The sequence below is a fragment of the Paralichthys olivaceus genome, chromosome 15 (assembly GCF_024713975.1).
Source record: "Paralichthys olivaceus isolate ysfri-2021 chromosome 15, ASM2471397v2, whole genome shotgun sequence".
In the NCBI taxonomy this organism is placed as follows: Eukaryota; Metazoa; Chordata; class Actinopteri; order Pleuronectiformes; family Paralichthyidae; genus Paralichthys; species Paralichthys olivaceus.
In genome coordinates, this window is record NC_091107.1 from 2525969 (window position 1) to 2544254 (window position 18286).

The window sequence follows — 18286 nt, forward strand, 5'->3', positions numbered from 1 at the left end:
ATCCATCCATCCATCCATCCATCCATCCATCCCCCGTGTCTCACAAACCCTCACAGACTCGTCCGTGGAGACTTTCGGTCCCAGAACCTTCCTGTGAGGACATTTAGCTTCATTGTGCTGCTCTTTTATGAGACGTGTTAAAGTTAAACATTTCTTATCTTCACATAAACAGCGTTGACCTTTGTGATTTCACGTTATTGTGAGTAACAGAGACTGAAATCACCGTTAGATACACAAGCTTCACAGCTTCCAGACCCAGCACAGAGAGCAGCTTCTGGTTTCCAGCTTCCTTTAGTTTGACAATACCCAGATTTATTGCTGAGTAATTTTGCAGCCGCAGCATGTGTGTGTGTGTGTGTGTGTGTGTGTGTGTGTGTGTGTGTGTGTGTGTGTGTGTGTGTGTCATTTTCCGTTTGGGAATGGAAATCGAGTCGAGGGAGGCTTTGCCTTGGTGACACGTTGTAAAGGGGCTTTTATGCGCTTTATCACAATGGGCTCAAATTGAAAGTGGATTATTTCACCTGGCTCCTGCAGGACCACTGCTGCACTGGAATCCTATAAGAACAGCAGCTAACACCTATAGGGACCCTGACAAATCCGCAGGCTTACACTGCTGCGTGTGAGGGGAAAGGAATCACTACATCACTGTGGAAACAAGGTTTGGCGGCGGGAGCCGGTGTGCAGCTCGTCTCTGATTCATTCCTCCTGCTGCTCTGCAGGTTCACTGCTGTGAACTGCTCTTTCTTTTAAAAGTTACACAGTAGTTTCCCCACTCTGCGGAACATAACTCAGATGTCGACCGGCGCCGAGAGTTCACGAGCGTCTGGAGAACGTTTGGAGGGAAACGAAGAAGAGAAGCTGTTTGGAGTTGAGCAGATTTAAAAATCCAATCAAAATTTTCAGAAACTAGACTTTTTTTAGTTACTAGCACTCTCTCTTAAACGGACTCCCCCTGCAGGATGTGTGAGGAATAACGGAGCACATGAATTTTTAAATACACGTGACTGATGCAGGAACCGTCGAGGGGTCGGTGTGAGTCACAGAGTTACATTTAACAGGAAGTGGCATCTCAGGTCCACGATGCTCCCACAATCCTTTTCTGTCACATAACTTAATAAACACCCTAAAGCCAAAACAGCTGCAACTTGAAAAAATACTGAAAATCTCCGACAGATTGATATTTACTTTTCAAACTAAACTGTTTCTTCCTCCTCTGCAGCTTCGTAGAGAAAAATAATCGGACTTTGTGTTTTTGCTCTCACAGAAACATCGACATGACTGATGTCTGCAGGGAGCGCCGCTCTGTTTCTGCACCGCGTTCATAACTTTACAGAAACATATTATATTTTTCTCCTCGTCTTCATCCATCCATCTTTGCACCACTGTTCTATTTCACCATGTTTTTCACTCCTCCTCAGCTACACCTCTTTCTGCATCTCCCTCTCTCTCTCTCTCTCTCTCTCTCTCTCCCTCCCTGCTCGGCCGTGTCCCTTCAGTATGCATGAACAGACTCTCGGAGGGCGACGGCTGAGCGGAGGGAAGTCGACAGCGAGCCGTGTTCGTTTATTAGAAACTTTCAAAGAGTTTCAATTTCGCAGAGCGGACTGCAGCGTGAATTAATCCCGTCACTGTATTCAGCAGCCACAGTGACGGGAATCAAGACTTCTGCTTTTGGATTTTAAAGTAATTTTGGCTGCGATGGGCAGAAAGAACTTAGAGAGGAGAAGAAGAAGAATTCTTCTTCTCTCTAAGTTTTACATCTTTGTCTCTTCACTTTCGTCTCTGTCCATCAGCTCATCTCCTCATTTCTCTCAGCGGTTCCTCTGCTAGCTGCTTCTCCATTCCGCACACGCCCCCCCACCCCCCCTCACCCCCCCTCCATACCTTCCCGCGCAAATGAACAAGCGAGCCGGCAAACAAACAAACAGACAAATAAATAGAAGTGGAATTACATAACAAGATATAATTCATCAGCGCACAATCAAAAGGGAGCAAAGTCAAACACAAAGTCAATCTGTGGAAACAAAAAAAACGAAGACAGCGAAAGCTGCAGCGAAAGGAAAGAATTTGACAAAGGGGACGTTCCCAGGACACATCTGCATGAATAATGGGTCTAAAATTGAGCGAGCGGCGATTGTTAGTCTCTATTAGACGCTCCGTCTCTCGCTCTCATCAGCGCCGAGCGCCACGCTGAGTAATCAGTCACTTCAAGGACAGAACGGCATCTTCCAGAGAGCTCGCAGCCGCCCTGGCAACACGGCGAGAGCTTCACCCACCAGAGGCGCGCTCACCCGAGGGTGCCAGGCATTAATCTCGGTCACTTCACGCGGTGCACCCTGGGTATTCTGGTCTACTGCCTCCACCGGGCTCCGCAGCGTCGCACACACTGTGGTGAGGAAACCGGTTGGTTGGTTGTGGTGAAACATTTAATCTCGTCATCACGCCCTCTTAACTTTTCCACTTAGTCCTGAACTCGTGACCTTCAGGCGTCTTTGAGCCGCTGCGCAGGAACAGACGATGTCGATGGAGCAGAATGACGACGCTTCCACAGGAGCGCTGCAGTCGCTTGTGTTTTATCAGGCGGCCATTACTCGAGTCATGTGATAGAGGGAGGCGATGATGTCAGAGCTTCACTCTGTTCTGATTCAAATAATCAGAATTTGGCATTTTCTCGATTTTGGTTTTCACTGTGACTTTATTTAATCGTGTTCTACAAATAACTTGAAAGTGAAACTGACATCAGGTGATGAAACTATTATTCAGATTAAAAGTCAGAATATTTTGCGAACAAAGTTGTGATATTATAAGATTAAAAAGTCTTTCATTGAGAATTAAATTAGGATATTATGAAAATAAATAATATAACAAGAAAAACTGTTGGAAAATCCCAATAATCATTTTTGAACTTCAGCAAGTACCAGGACTTCAGACACATCATTAATTAAATCTCTACATTTGAATAACTACATTTCCTGTAATCACAAAATAATAATAATATATGTATTTTATTCCTGTCATTCCTCTTGGAAGCTACTTGAAGTTTCTTTTATCATGAAAAACTAATGTTTTTATTTCTGTGCAGTTTTTCTGAAACAATTTTTAAAGGAAACGTTCAAAGTGTTTTTCCTCTGAAGCTTTAATTCAGCCGGACTCGTCGGTGAGATAATGTTGGTTTGATAAAGAGGCAGACGCGGGAAACATGTCTGATGTGATGTTATTGACTGAGCGGCCGCCGACCTCATTATCACACAAATCTGAGCATCCATCACGTCTCGGCTCTAATCGCGTTAATAGATCATGGATGGTTTCCACTGGTGCAGCGCAGGTGGAGCTGATAACATTAATGGCTGGATTCCACTCCTGGTGTCATGTTCGCTGGCTCTCTGTCGTGGATCAGATCCGTTATTAACGTCAGCAGCTTCTCATTGCGAGATTAAAAAAAAGAACACATCTGGAATCAGCTGGACGCAGGAGACCAAGGTTTCCTTTCACTTCTGTGATAACTGAGGCGGTGTTTTGGGTTTTTCTGCCTCAGACGTGTGGAGATCTTTATGGTATCGTGACAAAAAGAAATAGCCTTTCTGAGGTAAACATGCTCGGGTGAGACGGGAGAGTCGCTCGGAGTCGGGGGGGGAGGGGGGGAGACAGAGGCCTTTTCTGTGCTGAGACTCGATGAACACAGCGGTTGTTGGGGAAAAGGTCAGGGGACTGTGTTGGTATTCTGCAGCCGTGGAGTTTTTTGGCAGGACACTTGACGGCGCAGCGGGCACTCGAGCTTGAAATGATGTTGCTTCTTTGGGCCGGGAGGCGATGGCTCCCATGCCACACAGCATACGCAGGACGCCATAAATCCTACAGTGTAAATAAAGACCTGCTCCGCTTCGCCACGTCTCACTCCCTCTGTGTTTCCTCTCTTCTTTTAAACACTTTCTTTCCATTTCCGCTCGTCTCCCCTCTCATTCTTCGGCCTTTTGTTTTTCACTTCTCTTGGGTTTTTTTTTCTCTTCTCTTTTCCGATGTTAACAAAAAGATGGCTGCGACACCACCTCCTCACTTACAGCTGTGCAGCCACGTTACAGAACAACACTGATTTAATTTTATTTTCATCATAACGTAAAGACCTGTATCCTTGTTTCCCTCCGACTTTGCAGACAGGAAGTAAAAAGCTTTTTGTGGCAGGTTGTTATGAGAACGAAAAGTGAAGGTAAAGCTCATTTAGTCACAGTTTGACTTTATTAACTGCACAGCAGGCACTGACAGAGGTTTATCCTTTGACAGATGTTCTGGATCCTGCTTACAGCGTTCGACCACTACCCCCCGTCCTCCACACACACACACACACACACACACACACACAAATGTGCAGTCCCTAATTACAGGCTCAGCCGAGCCCCAGGCCCAGCAGGTACCTCGCTGCCATTTTAGAACGACTTCACTGCAGAAAATACAAAACACATCTGAACCAAATGAACATTAACTCCGGTGTTTCACACACACACACACAGACAAACTCTTCTCTTCTCTCGCTGAGTGACGCAAATCAAAGAGTGAGCTGGACCCAACTGTCAATCATCACGTTTCACCCTGTTCGATTAACTAATTAAACCCAAACTGATCACAAACATGAACAACCTAAAATGAATAAAACCATTTTGGAGAAACATTTGTTTAACATCTTTGATTTTTTTTTTTTAGTTTGGTCCATGTCTCATCTGCTAACATTGGGGAAGCGAGCCACCAGGGGGCGATCCAGATGGTTTGGCTTCACCTTTGTGAGATTTTATCTTTGTTTACGGACCTGAGCTGTGTCTCAGTTCAGGGGCCGCCCACTTCCACGTGTGCTGTCATATGTTCGGTTGAGTAGAAACCATGAACAGCAGTCCATCACTGAAGTGCAATGCATCCTGGGACAGGTTGGCCTGAGGTGGCCTTTGTTGCGCGGGGACGAAAGGACGAATGTGTCGGCTGCATTTGAAGGAGACTTTGAAATGGGAGGGTCCAGTTGCTGTGACTCCGTCTTTAAATGCAGCCTCAGAAGTCACCTCCTGAATAAGCAGAATGAAAAGTGGATCAATGTTTTTAATCGAGGAACATTTTATGAATCATGATCCGGGAGGAGAAGTCAATGCAAACACACAATGATGAGTTAGGACACCGAGTCCTCGTGTTTTATTCTCACAGAAGCCTCCTCCAGCTCGGACCATATGTTGGAGATAAGTTATGCTCGGTCCTCTGGACTGTGTCTCTGCCCTTGGCGTCTTTGCGGTGCAGTGGGGGGAGTGGCCTGGCAGAGCGATCGCTCTTTTTCCAAAGGGAGGGTCATTTGCATTTTAGTCAAAGATTATTCATCAAGGCTTTTGTTCCAAGTTCCTGTCCCTTTAATATCATTTCCATATCTTAACATTTAAGTAACCTTGGGACCGGCAGAGGATGAACCTTGTGTGGTGCAGATCTACGAGGAGGTTCATTACCTGGAGTTCATCTTTGCAAGAGTCACTCAGACCCAGGAGCAGCTTTTATTTTAACAATCAAGGAAATATATTGTGTATTCATTTAACAGAGGACGTTCCCCAAACGTTTGAAAACCAGGATCAACCCACTGAGACGTCACACATCGGTTTCTGAGCTCGAGGACACCGCACGCCCGCCTGCACCCATTGGACAGAACTAGCTGTCAATCACACTGTGGTCTCCACCCCCCAACACATCCGGAGCTTTCTGGTCTGTTTGACTCTAAATGATCTTAACTGAGAAAATGAAACTAGAGACAGAGACAAAAACTCCTGAGGACAAAGTTTACTGACGTTAGAAAGTGAGAGGAGACGTTTTCTGTAGAAACCACTTCTTCACTTTCCTGGACCTGGAGCCTTCATCCATTTTCATTAACCGTCCAAGTGAACAACATGTTGAAGAAGTGTCATGACTCCAGCTCACAGCTACACGAAGCACATTTCATTATATGTTATGATGCGTTCAGAATAATCTCAGAGTGAAGCTCGTTCATAATAATATCCAGAGTGAAGCCAGCACGCGCAAGATAATATTTGTTTCTGTCTCAGGCTTCACAGTTGCAGCCTAATTTATTATTTACAGACTGGAAAATGCACCAACAAGAGCAGTGATAAATTACAGAAATAAATTACACTGAACAGACAGGAAAGAAAAAAATGAAACATTTAATAGAATCCGTCCTCTGTTATCGAGACATTCTGAAATCCTCCCCTGTTGCTCGGTTTGAGACTTTTATCATGTGAATTAAAAAAAAATCCAGCTTTTCTTGAAACATAAAAACTTTGGTGTTTACGAACCACATTGTGAGAAACACTCTGACGCTCTCACATCAGCTCTGTGTTGTTTGTAAAGTAGTTTGCTTGAGTTTAAAAATCTCATTAGGTTGAGCTCAGCAAAGGTGATGTTGAGTAGCAGCTTATTATGCTCCTGTGTTGTGACGGCAGCAGAAGATGTGGCTGCAGGAACCTGTCGATGACAAATTACTTTATTTAGTATGTTAAGAACAAACCACATCTTTTGTTAGAGTTGGAAAAAAAACTATCCTGTAAAAAACTCTCCAGACCTTTGGCTCCAGATTTGGATTTATTGTGCACATTCAACCAATCCTGAGTCAGTGTCAGCTGTCAATCATGACGTCTCCGCCTGTTTTCATATCATCAAATAATTCAAACAGAACTGATCAGAAACATTTGAACAAACATCGGTGAGATACGAACGAGCTGAAATGACAGAAACATCTTTACAAACATTTATTTAACGTCTACTTTGAGTTTTAGTCCATGTTCCATCTGCTAACATGGAGGAGGTGAGGTTTATGAGCTATACTGCCGAACCTAATGACAAGAATATCAAGAATCTGCATTCAGTGCTGGAGTTGATTGTTGATCTGTGAATGGATTCAGAGTGTTTTAGTTTCTGGAGCTCTGATGTGCGTCTCTTCTTAAATCCTCTTCCTCTAAAGCACCTGGGAAAAAAAAAAATCTTCTTATGTAATTTGTCTGTTTCTTTGGATAAAGTTCAGAAGAAGCTGTTGACAGTTCTCAGACTTTGTAAGAGAGAAGCCATCTGCAGGCACAGATACCACCGAGCATGAGAGGGCTCAGTTTAACTTATATATATATATATATATGTATATTTTTTAATACGTTTGGGGGAAGTCAGCAGTTTCAAATCGTCCTCAGCTCATATTCTGCTGTGAATAAAGATTTACTGCTCAGTTCAGGTTTTTAAATGTGGAAGAAGCCAAACTTTCCTTCACGGAAGTTTGTCCTCGTCCGTCAAAGATCAAACTTTAACCGTTCATAATAATTTAGATGCAAACCTGCAACAAAACATGGAGACAAGTCGTATTCACATCTCACAGACTCACATCTAATACGTGTTTTGTTTTCCAATACATTTATCACCTACAGCACTTTGGTTTCATCCTGACACTCAGACACGATTCAGTGAGAAGCTCCTCTCATGCTGAGCGACAGGTCGTCAGAGCGCAGGAGGAGGATCATCCCCTGAATATCTGGTTTCATAAAGCAGGAGGGAAAGCGGGGGATCTTGTCTTTGGCGTGAGCCGGATGTGACTTGACGTGCGTCGATTGAGACGTAATATTTTCCTGTGTCCGAGGTGAGGAGTCAGGAGTCTCTGGTTGCAGAAGCAATTACCGACACAGAGAGAACGACGAGATCGGCAGAATGTGAAAAGGGGAGAAATGGATGTGACAAGACTGAATGAGGCGCAGCACTTAGGAGACATCTTCAACTTTGTGATGAGTTTCTGATGATTCGATGGCTCAGTGACACGCTCAGACGCTCCAGTGTGACACCCCAGCTCCCAGACGCAGGTTTTCAGGTGTGGTGAGGCAACGTGTTTGTTTTATAATCACAGACTGAGCGGAGGGGGAGTTCTGCTGCTTCAATCAAACTGAAGTCACTCGGCTGCAGACTGAGAGAGATTCTTCTGCAGCCTCACTTGTGCTGGTACGACCTTTCTGTTACATGCTACACGTTACATGTTACATGTTATGGTACATCTGGCTTCTTCCCTGCTGCTGTTGTTCCACTGCAGGAAATAGGAACCAGTGTTTCCACGACAGGTTCCAGGGACTCAATTAAGTTCCAGGGACATTTTTTTTTAACCCACAAACGTTCCTGCTGATTGGTTGAGTTTATATCTTCGCAGTAGTTAATTAAATAAAATCTGTTTCCTTACTTTAAAAGAAGCAGCATGATATGAATCTTTAATTTATAAATGGCGTCATCATTGTATAGTCTCATGCATCACTGCCACCCACTGTTGTCCGTTCATGTTTAATCTCAAAGCATGAGCGAGTGAGTTCAAGTTCTTATCTCTGCACCGTGCGTAGAGACGGTGAAAATGTCCTATGAATGAAAGTCTCGTGGACACTAACGAGACTCGAGCTTAGAAATGACAAAGTTCTGTTTTAACGATCCTCTGTCTCATTCACCTTTTTGTTTCTTTTAAAAAAAAAAAAAAGATCTGGATTCATCACTGAGGATCTATTTTGTGCTTTCACTGCCTGACCTGAGAGCAGCTGCAGCCACTTTACAAAAACCTGCCCTCGTGCATTAATCCTGCCTCAGACGCTGCTCTGCAAAACTTTCAACAGCAAATAAAAGTCTTCATTTCTAATTGAGTTCCAGTGTTATTGCATAGTAACTCAAAATAATGGGAAACTTCTTAAATTTTTCAGGATGCACAATAAAGCTTTCTCCCCCAATACCGATCCCAGTTCATAACATCAGGGTTTCCAGGGATTTCTGTGGCGCCACTAACTTTATTTTTTAATCTGTGTTTGATTTGTGTTCTCCGATCGCTGCTGCAGAAACCTAATTTCCCCCGAGAATCATTAACCAAGGTAACCAAGTAGCTCGTATGACACGGGAGAATTATACAGAGTCAGATCAGTACTTTAGCAATAAACTCTGTATAATTAAATTAGGACGAATGCAAGATGAATGCATGTTGGACGATTAAGAAATGAAAGAGGAGATAAAGTAGCTTGTTAGCGCGCTAACGTCAGTGGAAACAAAGAAGTGGTACAAAGAGAAGAAAAACACGATTTCATTTTCTGCTAATGTGAGACAGGAATTCAGGAGAAACCGGAACCTGCAACGTTTCTGATGCTGTCGATCTCGGACCATGTCTCAAAATGAATGTGTGATTGACAGCTAGTACCGTCCAATGGGTGCAGGTGGCAGGTGTAGGTGGGCGTGTCACCCCAGTCAGGCTCGTTGCTGTTAACGCTAACGCTGGCTATGCAAAGAAAACACGTGTACATATAGCTGCTCTTAAAAAAAGGCAAACAACCTCTTAACGTGAAGTGGAGGGCGGCTGGCATCAATGTGGAGAAACTGAATTTAAATCCCTTAAACAATATATTAGATAATTTAACAGCTTTTCACTTTAATACTTAGGTAAAAGTATTTCGGTAAAATACTGAGGTAAAAGTATTAGAGTGAACTGAGTCAGTGCCGATTCAATTTGGATGATGATCAAAATATAAGTTTAACTTGTGCATGATTTGCTAATAGACTCATGAAAGGTAAATGTCACGTTGTCAATCGTGAAGTAAATTTGATTTAACTACTAGAGTACGAGAAGCTGCAGCCTGGAAGCACAGGTGATTACACACGGTGCAGTTTCCAGAACGCACACACTCAGAAACCAAACGAGTGAATCCAACTCTTTTCGTTTGAACAGACTGAAAAGTAAAGAGGAAACTTTCCTTTTGTGTTACTTGGTTTGAGTTCAGTGTGAAGTGACGTCACGCTCGGCCCTCGGCCTCTTCACTTCCCCTAACTCACTGATCACCTTTGGTTTAACGTGGCATCAGTAATCCAGTGGTTCGGACGCGGCGCTGACCACAAACACCTGACAGTGACTCATAATGAACACGTTGCACTTCCACGGTAACGGGCGGGCGTCACAGAGTTATTCATGCAGGACGGTGGGAGCGTGCACGAGCTCGCGGTGACACGGTTTGAGTAAAATGCTGCTCTCTGCTTTTTTGGAACAATCATCTGTGAAAGGAAGTGGCAGCAGACCCAGTTTCTGCCAAAGGCTTCACATCAGCAGATATTCAGAGCGCTTCAGTCAAGCCACTCTTTTTCAACTCGATTCGCAAAAACTCTTTCTGTGTCACTGCAAAACCAGACGAGAAAAAAGGTCACAGGCATTTCCCTCTCCTTCTTCACCTTCATTTTTATTCTACCTGTTTTATTTCTTTTTGCATCGATAAAAACGTCTCAGCAGCACGAGTATATGACACTTTTCGCTCAGAATCACTCGGTGTGTTTTGATCCGGTGGTTTTTATCTTGAAATGAAACACAAACAATGTTTCGTGAATCTAAAAAGGGTAGAAGACATCCAGTGTTAAAAGGCGTCCACCACGTGGGGACATGGACCGAGCGGGACAGTGTTTTGGATTTTCAATGAGACGCCATGATTGACAGCTGAAACTGACCCACGATTGGACGAGCGTGTGTTACACTGGGGACCTTGATACCGCGACTCCTCCCCACTTTCACTACGTCTCCGTGAGACGGCCGCGTTCGTTTCTGAGGTACGTTGGCTTCGTTTCTGTAAAGTGGGAGGAGCTAAGTCGAGAAGGAGGCTGAGTTCTCAACGCTGAGCGGTTGTGTTGTTCTTCAGTTTTTATTTAAAGCCTCTGAACTTGTCTTCTGTTTTACAGTAAATAATATTTGTCTGTATGGTTGAAGTGTCCAGACAGCTGAGAACACACACACACACACACACACACTCTTAGTCAAATGATCACTGGGCTGAGTTATGGGCTCTTTTCTTTCTGAACAGTGAACTCTTTGAACAGAGTCCTGACAGAGATGGAGCACGGGAATAATTGTTTCATTGCTGCGTTTGAAGCGGGCCCATCCATCAGGCTGCCGCTCCACACTGAATGTGCTTCATGTGTAGATGAGGACGAGTCCCGGCGTCAGCGGAGGGAAGTGGCTGAGCGAGCGGACGGTTCGGAGCCCCCGCGATGATGCAGGGAATTCGTCTTCATTGCACAGAGACGTTGAAGGGAAATTCAAAAGGAGATTTTATTTCTGACAGGAAGAGCTTCACGCATGTGGAGGCTGGTTCACTCCTAGTTTCACTGAAATGTTCCTTTCCTGAGCCACGTCTGACACATTTTGTGAGGCTGCTTGATCCTGCAGGTCAAACCAGCTGTTTCTGCAGGTTCCACCATCTTCCAGGACCTAAATGAATTCAACGTGAGATATGTGCAAATACAAGAGTTCCAGAATTACTTTAAATTGAAGAAGTCAAGTAGAGAATAAACCTGAAAACATCACGTCATCTCTCAAACTACAGACAGAGACAGTGGGAATCAACCTTTACACAGACAAGTGAACTGACATCAATTCTGAACGAGTGTGTGTGTGTGTGTGTGTGTGTGTGTGTGTGTTTGCAGTGCGTCTGTGCTGTACATTAACATTCAGGACCAGTAGCGCTGCCTTTGTATGACTGCAGAGACTTAATGACCTGAAGGAGAATCTTTTCATACGATATAAAGCCGCTGACAACAGATTCTGTCAGACTCAATCATATTTCTTTATAAATCAATGCAGATTACTTCTCTGCTCTAACTCCATTAAGCACATTACAGTTTCTCTGTCGTCTTAAAAGCACCAAGAGTGTTTTTAATTAAATACACTTACTTATAGTTTAATTATTATTCTGTTAAGTTTGCTCCTGTTGAGAAAACCACTTCAGCGACATGCATCACTACAGCGTCCTATTAACAACCAGCAAGTGACGCACGTCTCAAAAAAGCTCAGCACCAGAAAAAACCTCTTCTGACGGAGCTGAACTTTGGTCCGTTGGCTGAACTTTGGTCCGTTGACTGAACTTTGGTCCGTTGGCTGCACCTTTACACCGGATATCACCAAACCCAGTGACGGGTGAACCCAGGGAACATGGAGAATCCTTCAGAGGAAGTAAGACATCACCTCAGATACTCAAACTAAGGTCAGGAGCATGGATCCAACACCCACACAGAGATAAGAGTTTACAAAGACTACAGAAGCTAAAATACTGATTCGTCCTGTGGAACGAAGAAAACACTCACCTGTCAACAAACTGTTGTCCGACCCACTTCTGGCTTTGATTCAATCAAAGGCACTCCTCGTTAGAGACGAGCTTCTCATCTCCTCAAATTAACATGTGTCAAATTGGTCGTGTTTACCGAAGTGAAGATTTGATGTCGGAGGACGTGTGCATCAGATGTCAAGAGCCAAAACACAAGAGAACGATTAGAAGGAGAAAGAAGAATGAGTTTGAATCCTCTCGTCGGGTTAATGAGTGTGAGCTGCTGACTGCTGCAGCTTGGAGTTCATGAAGTTTGAGGTGTTTGCAGTTTGAACGTCTCGGAGTTCAGGGTGGTGGCAACACAGATGTTCGGGTTGAAGTCCGTTCACTTGTGAAGTGGTGTAATATCTCATATCAAAGATCTCAGTCTGTCAGAGCACTGATGAGCTGAGGACCACGTCACTGCGTCTTCTTCTGTTTCTATGTTTGTGAAACACTTTGTAAACTTGTTTTTGAAATAAAGTTTAATTATTATTATTTTAACATGCAGAGTTCAGTAAATCGACCCAAATATCGACACTGAGGCAAAGCTAGAGAAAGTTTGAACGTTCCAAAAGAGAAGTTTTGAGTTTTACATCTGCTGGACGCCGGAACAGACAAACACCAAATCCTGCAAATCAGCAGGCGGATCGGACGTTGGCAGGAAGTGATCACGAGAGACGAGACGGTTCAGAGATGGAGACGTTCAAACAGAGATGAAATCCAACTCAGCGTTAGAGGAACATGGCGTCAGGCCGACGCTCGTCACATCGAGTGTCCAGGGGCTGAGAGGGAGACTCCGACTCATACGGGGTCGGCCCAAGGACGGATGAAGATTTGGAGAATTTCAGAAGAGACGCACTGAAAGCAGTTTCAGTATTTCTGGTGGCAGTTAAAAATATTTATAGTAATATTTCCAGAAAACAGCGCGACCCATTTTGTGCTCAAAATAAATAATTGGATTATTTATCAGCACTTTCAAACTCCAATAAATTTGTCTGCGAGTGTCAGTGTGAAGAGCTCGGCTGAGTGTGAGCTCCACATTTAGAAAGACGGTGTCAGCGATTAGGCCGCTCAGTATTTACATAACGACTGTATCCAGTCACTTTTCATCTGCAGCCACAGAAACGTTCACAGAAAGGTTCACTGTGTTTCCAGATGTTCCTCATCATAACGAGGAACTCTTGACGTCGTCTTCTATAAAGACTCAGGACGTTCGAGATGCTTTTTTACAGAGGTAGTTTTATTTTTGTTGTAATATCGACGATATCTACCAGGCACAGTATTTCACATTTTACACTTAGCTACCAACTCAATGTTTATAAAAATGAACTCCACATCCTGAAACTGAAAACGTCTCCTCTGGTAGTTTCTGTAGAAAACGTCTCCTCTGGTAGTTACTGTAGAAAACGTCTCCTCTGGTAGTTTCTGTAGAAAACGTCTCCTCTGGTAGTTTCTGTAGAAAACGTCTCCTCTGGTAGTTTCTGTAGAAAACGTCTCCTCTGGTAGTTTCTGTAGAAAACGTCTCCTCTGGTAGTTTCTGTAGAAAACGTCTCCTCTGGTAGTTTCTGTAGAAAACGTCTCCTCTGGTAGTTTCTGTAGAAAACGTCTCCTCTGGTAGTTTCTGTAGAAAACGTCTCCTCTGGTAGTTTCTATAGAAAATGTCTCCTCTGGTAGTTTCTATAGAAAATGTCTCCTCTGGTAGTTTCTGTAGAAAACGTCTCCTCTGGTAGTTTCTGTAGAAAACGTCTCCTCTGGTAGTTTCTGTAGAAAACGTCTCCTCTGGTAGTTTCTGTAGAAAACGTCTCCTCTGGTAGTTTCTGTAGAAAACGTCTCCTCTGGTAGTTTCTATAGAAAACGTCTCCTCTGGTAGTTTCTATAAACATTGTCTTCAGGAGTTTATGTCTCAGTGCGGATGTGTTGGGGGGTGGATCCCTCAGTGTGATTGACAGCTGGCACCGTCCGATGGGTGCAGGTGTAAGTGGGCGTGTCTTTAAGATGTCAGTCAAGCTCCACCTACTGCTCTTTCAAATATGGTTACTTCTGGTCTCCAAGATGGCGACACATGCACATCGCCATGACGACAGATTCCCATGAGATTCATTTTTCCTCGCGGTCGATGTTGAATTTCCAGAATCTCTGTTGTTGATTCAGTCGTTTTATTTCTGACGCTTCCTCCATTCAGCGCGAATGAGTTAAATTTTGTGATTCACCTGCTCGGCTCATTCTCATTCAGTATCGCTCTCTGTCTCGTGGTGCGGAGCGTTCGTTGACAAGCTGAGCAGAACGCCAAAGGTCGGCGTGGCTCGCTCGCCTCAGAGTGTGAGAAGCTCTTCCTCCCTGAACTAGATTACACCATAAATCAGCGGCTTGCGTTATAAGCCAGCCAGTAATCCAGCCAGGAGGGAGGCTGTTTGTGTGGCTGTTCCGAGTGTGGAACAGTGACTGCTGGTCTGTGACCACGCAATTTTTTGGCATTAAACTGCTTTGATTTGTGTGTTTTGCACACGTCAGCAAGTATTGTACTATATTGTACTATAACACTATGAGGTATGAACATTTATTGTAAAGCGAACAGTTGAAGAGAAATCTGGCGAGGCCCGGTGCAAACTAGAGGATTTATAACTTGCAGGAAATGATTGCGGTGATTCCAGAGATTTAGGATCTCGCAGAAACTCCTGTGATCAAACGTGACTAAAGAAGAAAAGCAAACATGGACGAGGATCCACGTCGTCATTTAGCCGCAGTGACCTGTTTCACTTTGCAGCTAAAACAAAGATGGAGAACATAAATGATGGATTGTTGTAAATATTAAACAGCGAGGGTCAAAAATCAATTTTTATATTTATTCAGGAAACTGAACCAAAGAGCGAAAATCAAAGCTGAATTGAGATTTTCAAAGCGCTGACTGTCATCAGCGTCTCTCGTCCGCCGGCGCTTCGCACTTTCAGATGACGGATCTGTGGAGTCCGACTGTCACTCGTAATTTTGCGAGCGGTGGAAGGACATCACAGTAAATTAAAGAAATCTGCTGCGCCGCACTTTTCTGTGTGGTCATAATGTAATTACAATAAAATACTGCTTGATGTAATCCGATGACAGAATTTTAATCAAGCAATTACAGTTTGATTTCTGCAGATGAAATGGCCGCCGTCTCTAACTAGTTAGATTAATAACAGTCGCACTTATTAACCGTCTCGGTGCAAAGATTTAATACAGTTGGAGAGTTTCTCTGACGCTGTGATGCACCAGCAGAGAAAAGTGAGATGAGAAGAAACAATAGTAATAAAGATTGTGATTCAATATTTAATGGTTAAGGTAACAGATACCACTGCAGCTCCGGCCTCGTAGGAAATTAATATTCATTAAGACGATAATCACAGAATATGAAGAGAAGGAACAGACTTTTCTTGTTAAACTCGTTATATCTGAACAGAGGAACAAAAGAGCGAGCGAGCCACGTGGCGTTCGGCGGTGGCTTCGCTCTCCGAGAGCCGATGGGGACGCTGTCACCGAACAGTGGAGCAAAGTTAGAAAGTTTCCGGATCCTTCATGTTGAAGAGGCATCGAGATAAATGAGGCTTCCTGCGCTACTGAAAGTTTTCAGAGGTTTTGCAGCTTCATGCAAACTTTATAGAAATAAAGAAAATAACTTTATGAGTTGAAGAAGGAGTTCAATGAGCTGGAAAATCAATCCAGGGATCAAATTACAAAATAAATGTGAGGTAAATAATGTTCAGTTAAACTGCAGCTTAACAAACATCAGAAGACGAAAATACAATAACTGAAGTGAACAGCTCCCCCCTCCCCCCCACTAGTTCCTGTGGCTTCGTGCAGCGAACGAACAGGTGGAGTCGTCCACTCGTGTCTCCAAGGTTGAGCACACATGAGCTCTAAATCTTTTATTTTCTTACTTTGCATTCTTTGGTGTCAGTTCTTTCTTGGCTTCCTCTCGTGTACAAAGGAAAAGAAACCACCTCCGAAGTCTAATTAACTGAAGTCCCTCGTCCCCTCCTCGCTCCCGCTCATCACAGCGGAGCGCTAACGTCTAATCACGACCTCCAAATGTTTCAACCCGGTGCCGCTTTAATGGTTTTGCCTTCACCTGCCAACGGAAACTTTCTTTGAAAGTTCTCAAAGACTTTGTGGGTAAATGTTGAGAAACATTTTTTAACATCACTTCAATGACCTTTCTGTTTCATCAGGCGGCGTGCAGGAGGACATCGTCAGGAGGTTCATGGGAGACAGGATGACATTCAACAACAGTCCGGAGTTGGATTTCCTGTGATATTGCTGCGGCGTTGGTGAGTCTCTGTCAATCCAGCCACACACACACACACACACACACACACACACACACACAAAGCTCTTCATCTTTAAGGTTTCAGTTCAGGTGATGATTAGATATTAAGCAAAGAGCTGCAATAACATTTTTTAAACTAGAAAACAACAATTTCTTATATTTAAGTAAAGTTAAATCTAGTTTACATTAATTAAATCAAACAGAAGCTCTGCACAGTAACTAACTGTTCTTACAGAGACGACGCAGCTTCACGTGTGTTTCCCGGTTCACAGAGAACAAAGTTTAGTTTCACATGTTTCAGGCTGAGCTGAAGATTCATGTGGTTTGAAATGGTAACTGTGGTTATTCATCCATTATCTCCACCCACTTAACCTTTGCAGGGTGACGAGGGGCCGGAGCCCGAGTGCCGCTGTTTGTGTTTATTGAGGGGCAGCGGCCAACATGGCCGTTAATGTGCCATTACAACGCCGGCTAATGATAATACGAGTGGGTGACTGTTCTCCGGTTAGTTATTTATCGTCTGTGCACGGTATTTATAGCACATGGGTCCATTATATAAAAGAGATAATACTCTTCATCATAGCTGTGTGTTAGTGCAGCTGCAGCATGAAGCAGAGATGCATTGTGGGTGTAAAGTGGATTTCAGCCTCTGTTTTCAACCTTGGTTTTAAAAAGATCTCTCGAGGCTGAGCTGCGCCCGTTCAGTGTGAAGATCTAACGTGCAGAAGCACCAAGTGCCACTTTCCTCTGAGCTTTATTTTAAACTCCTGTCGAGCGTCATCGAGAGAGGCGCTTCACCTGCAGCTGCTCCGGTGGACGAACCCAGACGTTATGATTGAGCTGAACATATCCCAAAGCTCTGGATTAAAGAGGACAGAGGAGAAGACGAGGAGGAGGAGGAGGAGTTTTGCTTCATCTTCACAGGTTTTGAGGAGTTTTTCTCCACGTCTCTTCCTCTTTCTGCTCCTCCCTCCCATCTGCTGCAGAGAATGACCTCATATTAAACATCTATTAGTGAATGACCACAGCCAGCAGCAGACCCACAGCTGGAATTAAGTTCAAAATGATCATTACAACAGATTTCCCCTCAAAGGAATATTTATTTATTTGCTTCTCGAGTTAAACGCTGTGGAAAATGAAGAAACGTGGAAGTTGCGTCCACACGAGAGCTGTGTCTCCGTCCAGAGGCTGAATTTAAAGAATGTGACCAACAAACGATTCTTTCAACCCACAGCGACGACGGCTCCAGTGGGTGGATCCTCTCAGGCCAGGGCTCTGTTGCTAGGCGACAGACAGTGGCATCAACAATAATAATAATTATGATAATATTAATCATTTATTTTTTTATATGGCAGCTTTCCACACAACTTTCAGCGAGAGAGAAATAAAAACAAGGATATAAAACACCAGAGGCAACAAGTGAATTAATACGATGTGATTTAAATTAGAAAATCTGGAATCAAAGACAATAATTAAAAAATATGGATTAAAAGTAAAAAACAATCAAGTGAAAGTCATTCAGTAAAAGTAAAGTCACCGCTGGTTTGATACGCAGCTGAGAAAACCTGTGGGACGTCACGTCGCTTGTTTTGTCTCCTGGATGAGTGAACACAACACTTCTAGATTGTTCTGTATTTGAATTTCAGAGAACGCTGACACTCAGTTTGTCGCCCTGGTTTGAGCTTGTTGTTGTTCTTCACTTTGTCTTTTTCTATTTTGGTGTGGAGAGCGTCGCTGCAGTGAAATGGGAGGGCGCCATCTCAGGTCACTCGTATTCTCACACACACACACACACACACGCACACGTACACACACACTGCATATAAATCAAGCCGACACGACCTCATGGGAGCACACATAT

At 43.8% G+C, this 18286-nt stretch overlaps 1 protein-coding gene across 1 annotated transcript in view; it reads left to right on the forward strand.

The window, feature by feature from the left end:
* The window catches only part of sgcd (sarcoglycan, delta (dystrophin-associated glycoprotein)), a 189023-nt gene that overhangs the window by 42159 nt on the left and 128578 nt on the right, over positions 1–18286 (forward strand). Inside the window, exon 2 of the mRNA XM_069510192.1 lies at positions 16328–16426. The gene's annotated coding sequence lies outside the window, so the exon portion shown is untranslated. The remainder of the gene's footprint in view (positions 1–16327; positions 16427–18286) is intronic.